General features: G+C 41.8%; 1 pseudogene; it reads right to left on the bottom strand.

Moving 5' to 3' along the window:
- Window positions 1-2,357: 2,357 nt before the first annotated feature.
- LOC149226366 (putative sugar phosphate/phosphate translocator At1g12500 pseudogene) lies at window positions 2,358-2,768 on the bottom strand (annotated as a pseudogene).
- Between the last annotated feature and the right edge of the window lie 3,347 nt (window positions 2,769-6,115).

The raw sequence follows: 6,115 nt of genomic DNA, 5'->3' as shown, positions 1-6,115 counted from the left end.
AGTATTGTAGCAATAATGCTACAACTCCTGGAACTCCCTTCTTTAATTTTATCAACCCGGTAGTTCGTAACAAACTTGGAAGCGACGGTGCTGTATGCACAAGTACTAGCTCTTGCCGCAGCTGTCACTTGGTCAGCTGGCACAAGTCCGCTAGGGGCTCAAGCCAACTTCTATGAGCTCTTAGAAGAAGCTTTTTAACTGATGGACGAAAGCTGACTCAAAGGAAGCTAATCTACTTGCGAAAAGAAACTGAAAGCCAAAAAGAAACACAAACCCTAGCAAACCCTAATTCTACCAACTAGTCCTACTGATGCAAAAATGAGAATGCAAACTATGAGAAGAGATGCCATTACTTCTAGGAAGGTAAAATGCATGTGTCTAAGTTATCACTATCTGAAGAAAACATCTTTTTGTATTTTTGATTAAGTTATTAGAATTATCATGCATGTGCTTTTAACTGGCTTTTCACTGTGCAGGGGTGGATCAAGGAGGAGAAATGCTTGGAAAACGTTGGGATGGTACAGAGAGGGTCTAAGGGATGCCTGACATTCTCTCTGAGAGTTTCACAAAGTCTGGATGACATGCAACCGTGTTTATGAACTTCTACAGGAAGTCTGCAGGGGTTTCTACAGGAAGTTCTGTAATTCTTCTACAGGATGTTTCTTGATTGGGTTTTTGACTGGTATGTGAGTGGGAGAGAATGCATGAATGGGTAGGGAGGTAGGGTAGGGGCCTGGAATGACCCAATGACTGAGGGATGAGGTGATGAGAGGGTGTGGAGGTCTAGCTTGCATCAAAGAAGGTTTAGGCAATGGAAAGGCAAGAAGGTAGGGTTACGTGGCAAAAGAGCAGATGGGAGATGAGGAAACAGACTTGGTGATGGAGGAGCTGATCTGGACGAGGCTAAGATGAACGAGGAGGTGATGAAGGTGCCCTGCATAGTGTTTACCTGATCAAACCAACTACGTCTTGCATACAATCAAAATATTAGATGATCTATCTAACAGTTTAATGAGATCAGTGAACAACAACCTTATTGATGACAAAAATCACGTACAGCATGTGAAAAAAACATTATCAAAGAGATATAAACGCATGACTAACTCCTACCAATCCCTCCTAAACATAAAAAGCTACTTCAACCATCAAAAGCAACCTAAGTAACAAAGCACGAATTAAATCTAAAGAGCAGATTTTATTTTAAGAATGCAGCAACACATAAAGATAAACAAGGGAGGTATTGGGCGCTTGAGATGGGCCCAATCCCAAGAGCTACAGCCTCCCAAGAGATATTTAGAGCTGGTGCAAAGCTGGATTCATCTTTATTAATCAAGAAATGAATATTTACATCAAAACTGTCCACAAGGAGAGCTTGAGAATGAGCTGAAAGCAAAGCTAATCTATTGCCTACAAATCGAATTACAAAATGACTACAACAAGGCTATGAAATGACTAACTACCAGCTACTATCTACTGGCTAACTAGCTAACATCCACTGGCTACACTGGCTAACCAAAATGAGGCCCTAAGCCTTCTTATTTATACAATTTGAGGACCCAACAGTCCTAAAATTTAGGGACTCGGCTGCCCAAAACTTGGAGTTAACAGCAGTCCTACTTGACTTGCTTGGCTGCCCTTGTGTTGATTGATTCGGTGGCCCTTGAACTCCGAGCTGATGGTGGAGAATTCGAGGTAAGGGCCCATAAATGAAGGGGACACCTTCCTACAAATCCTCTCCCTTGTTCTCCCACGAATTTGGCTACCAAGTGCTCATTAAGACCTTCAATTTTGTCTCCAAGTTGACCAAAAAGGCTACACAAAGCACCCATTAGACTTGTTGGCATAATGACTAACCAAATTCACTCTACTAACATAAATATAATCAAAAACATGCAATAAACTAATGAGAATGGTGGATTAAGTCAAATTATGAGGTTGAATGAGCCCAAATAATTGTCCATTTTTGGGGCTCATCATCACCCCCCTACTGAAAGTGTTGCTCATCCTCTGAGCAACCAATCTCTCTTCTCATCTTTGATGGCCCTGGTGGCTTCTTTGGCTAACATCTCGGCTGATTTCTCCTTTGGCTTCCCTCTTTTCAAACTTCCTGTAGAAACAGTTCTCTGTCTTCCTGTAGAAACAATCTGCTAACTTCCTGTAGAAACATTCTGCTAACAATTCTCTGTCTTCCTATAGAAACAGTTGGCACTGTCTTAGCCTGCTTGGTTGAGGGTGCTTTTCCTTTCAGCTTCGCTGTGGCAGCCTTCGTCTTCTCGCCCTTCTGCTCTTCTTCCTCACTGTCTGCTGCTTTTCTTAGTGAATCCTCAGCCTTGTTATGAGTGCACAAGTATATGCAATCATATGGAAGAAATGGTGCCCTTGGCATTCCCTAAAACCTGCAACATGAGGGCACTTGTATGTCTTGTAACAAGAAAGTTGGTTAAATCCACAAGATAAGCCATGGTCATGTTTCCAAGCAACAGGAATATGATAAAGGTGTTTTTTCTGGCTTTTTCAATAGCAATAGCTAATACATTACCCTCCACAAAAAGAGTAACAGATAACAGCGCAGCAATTGGTGCCATGTACATGAGCAAATTCATAGAGTGAAGCTTCTCTACCTCAGAGGTAAGCAGGAGCCCCTGAACAACTGATTTCAATGCTCTGGCAGCAGTTGATCCTAGGCAAACCAAAAAGCCAAAAAGGTGGAATAATGGCTCACTGTTGCTTGCAATAACAATGCCAAATACCACAGGCACCAAGGCCATATAAACCACAGAAGACTCCCTCTTACATGTTATTATAAATGCAAAATATTGCTGTGAAGAAGGGAGTTGTTGCCCCAATAGGTTGATTGAAGGAGACTGGCAAGTAGCGCAGAGAAATATTGCCACAAACAACCGAGAAGGAGAAAATGAAGCTCAGTGCCAATATCTCAAGAAACTGTCTCCTGGAGACGATGAACTGCATTGGTACAATCTCTAACTATGAAATTGCCAGAAAACCATAAAATGACAGGCACACCTATGCAACATTGTGAGGAATATTGGGTATCTGCATCGAAGAAAACTGAGTAGGCATTTGTTAAGCAATAGCACACCAATATTGGAAGAGTACTAAGCTGCAATAATGAGAGCTGTTGTAATAGTCTGGGACACAGGAAATGCACCATATTTTCCTTCTCCTGTTGGAGTTGGAGGTATGTCAATAATTTCTTGTTCAAGCTTTGGATTACTGCCCAAGCATTTTTGCTTCTGCTTCAAGTTGTTTAGCAAGCTCCTGTTTCTTTTTGCGTGAATTTTCTGCAGCTATGCGCTCTTCTTCTTCAGCTTTGGCTTTCGCTTGGGCCTCGGCGAAAACTTCCTTTCTTCCATCTGTTGGAATGGCACTTAAAAGCTCATAAACTGGCAGAGAAGGTGCAGAAGGGCTGGCTGCAACATCAATAGTCTTGTTCTCTGAGATGGAAGTGTTTGCGAAAACCCCAGCTACCACAGATGCAACTTGTGTCTTTGAAACCTTAAACCATGGAATGCAATGTTGAATTTGCATTGACTACTTTGTTGTTTACGTCTGCACTTCCTTCCGCCTTAAGAACAAGGTTGCAGTCTTTCCCTGAAATAAAATCATCTGTGGAACTGGCCTTCAGGATAGTGTAACTTAATCCCATTTCCACAATTCTTTCAGTAAGCTCTGATAATGATATTTTTTATTTTCCAAACAAGTTGCTAAAAAATGAAGAGATTCCATCAAGAACATTTGAAGACCCTCCATCAAATTCGTAAACACAACAATATGATTCACATTTGCTAGCTTGGCTTCTTCAATAACGTTCAAAGCATCAGTTGTAGTAACTTTGGAACTAGGTCCATCCTCTGTGGGTCCTATTGATACCACTGCTTTACTGGCATTTCCGATGGCTTTAGCTATGGATTCAATATCCTCAAAACTGAATTCTACTGCATTAAGACGCTTGGCATCCTCTGCAGCAATTATCTTTCTCGGGACTCCAAATTTGTCGAAGAAAAATCCATTTTCGCTGCTTTTGAAAGCTGTGTCGTACTTCCTGTAGAAGACCCACCCGTTTTCTGTAGAACGCCCTTGCATAGGTGGGTTTTAAAAAAATATGGCCGAGAAAGCTTGGTGGAGGATGACAAGTTAATAGATTGTGGGAGCAGAGGACGCGTACTTTGGCTAAGAACATTGCAGGTGCAAATGAATCAGCGGGTGGTGAGAGTGAGCCGAGCCTGTTTTTCAATTACAGTTTGATTCGTGATGAGGAAGTGAAGTGGCCAGGCATACGTGGCCACATGCAGACTGCAGTGCTATCATGAACTGCATGTTCTCTTCTGGATCAGCTGCACTAGAGTTCAAACGGCCAACACTTCCTGTTTTTTTAAATTTTCACGTGAGTCAACTGTCCACGTGTACTGCGTGACTGCCGACTGAGTTCTAGAGAAGACAATCAGCTTAACCTTGATAATTCGTGGCTTAATCCCACCATTCCATTAATTCATGCAGTTTTTAAATTAAATTTATGCAATAGAGGAATGAGTTTCAGTCACATACCTCGAAGTTGAATGGCTGCCGTGAGCTGTTGTGGCCTGTCATTGCTGCATGCATTGGTTTTTCTGATTGCATGTGGCTTGGCTGCTAATATTTGATTGCTTTTCCTTGTGCAGGTGTCCTCTGGCCGGATCTGAGCTGCATGCAATTGTTTCCACGTTCAGATCTGCACCTTCAAGCTGCTGCTGCTGCATGGTCACAAAACCAGAACTTGTTTTTGCCATTGCTCTCAAACGGTAAACCGGATTGATCTAAAACTCGGTGAGCATGTTCCTATCATCATTATGCATCTCCCATAGCAAAATCGTGATCAATGGATGCACGGATTTCGAGAAAAATGGAAAATGGCTGAAGATTTCAGAGCTCGATTTCTCAGAAACCGTGCATCGGAATCGGCTGAAACTACTTGGGTAGGTTACTATCACTCACATGCATATCCCCATGAAACAGGTTTTGAAACAGATGCACGGATATGGAGAAAATGCAAAAATGGCTGATGGTGATGGAGGCTAATTTCTTGGAAACCATGCACCGGAATTGCATGGAACTACTCAGGCATGTTGCCATCAACCTTGTACAATTCCCCATAAAATGGTTTGTCAAATGGATGCATGGTTCTCAAGTTATGGCAAAAACAAATTTTGTTCTATGTCTTTTTGCTTCAAGGCTTTTTGCAAGTGGTTGCATGGAAGGAAAAACTGAGCTTGGGCTGTGATGCAGGTACGGAGATGATGGAGGAGGAGTTGGAATATTGCATGAGGACTTCTGAACCCTCGAGGAAGCTACCATGTTCGCCAAACCACTTTTTGAAATCCATGTCTAGTTTCCCACAATTTCTACAGGAAGTTCCCGTAGAAGCACAATGAGAAGCACAATGAGGTGGAAAAAATGATGGAGAAAGGCAAGGGATGGACACACAAGTGCTTGTAGGCCTAATCAACAGATTCCCACCATCAGATTCCATTTTAAACTTGAATTTGGTTCGTCCAAAGGTTCTACAGGATGTTTCCTGTAGAAATACAGAGCTTCCTGTAGAAGGCACAAGAAAATTCCTTTGACCTTGATTTGAGTGCTCCTCCTGTCATGAAACGTCCTTCTTGCAACCTGCAATTAGCCAATGGAGATTAGTTTTATTTTTCTTTTCTTTTTCTCTTTTTTTTTTTTGAAAAACAACTAGGGCGCCTCATGGAGGTTTTCACCCTAATTGCCTGCCCTGGGCGCCTCCAAGGAAGGTTTTCACCCAGGGATCTTATTCCATTTTTATTTTCTCTTTTTTCCAACCCATTGACCGCCTCATGGAGGTTTTCAATCAATGAGCCAATCTAAGGCGCCTCCAAGGAGGTTTTCACCTTAGATTTTTATTTTTCTCTTATTTTCATTTTTTCTCTTATTTTTTTTTTTTTTTCTACCCTACCCTACTTGAAAAACAAAATCATTTTCAAGTATAAGAATACTTCCAATGGAGCCATGTGCACATCAAGATTAGAGAAAAAATGATGTGAAGGCTCGAAATGCATGCTTGGACAAGTATCCAGATCTCAGAGACCAAATG

Source organism: Pinus tabuliformis, chromosome J (genome assembly GCF_031772625.1).
Source record: "Pinus tabuliformis cultivar Carrire ecotype Pingquan chromosome J, CPIR1, whole genome shotgun sequence".
In the NCBI taxonomy this organism is placed as follows: Eukaryota; Viridiplantae; Streptophyta; class Pinopsida; order Pinales; family Pinaceae; genus Pinus; species Pinus tabuliformis.
Note: the sequence above shows the minus strand (reverse complement) of the source record. Positions and strands in the feature narration are given on the sequence as shown.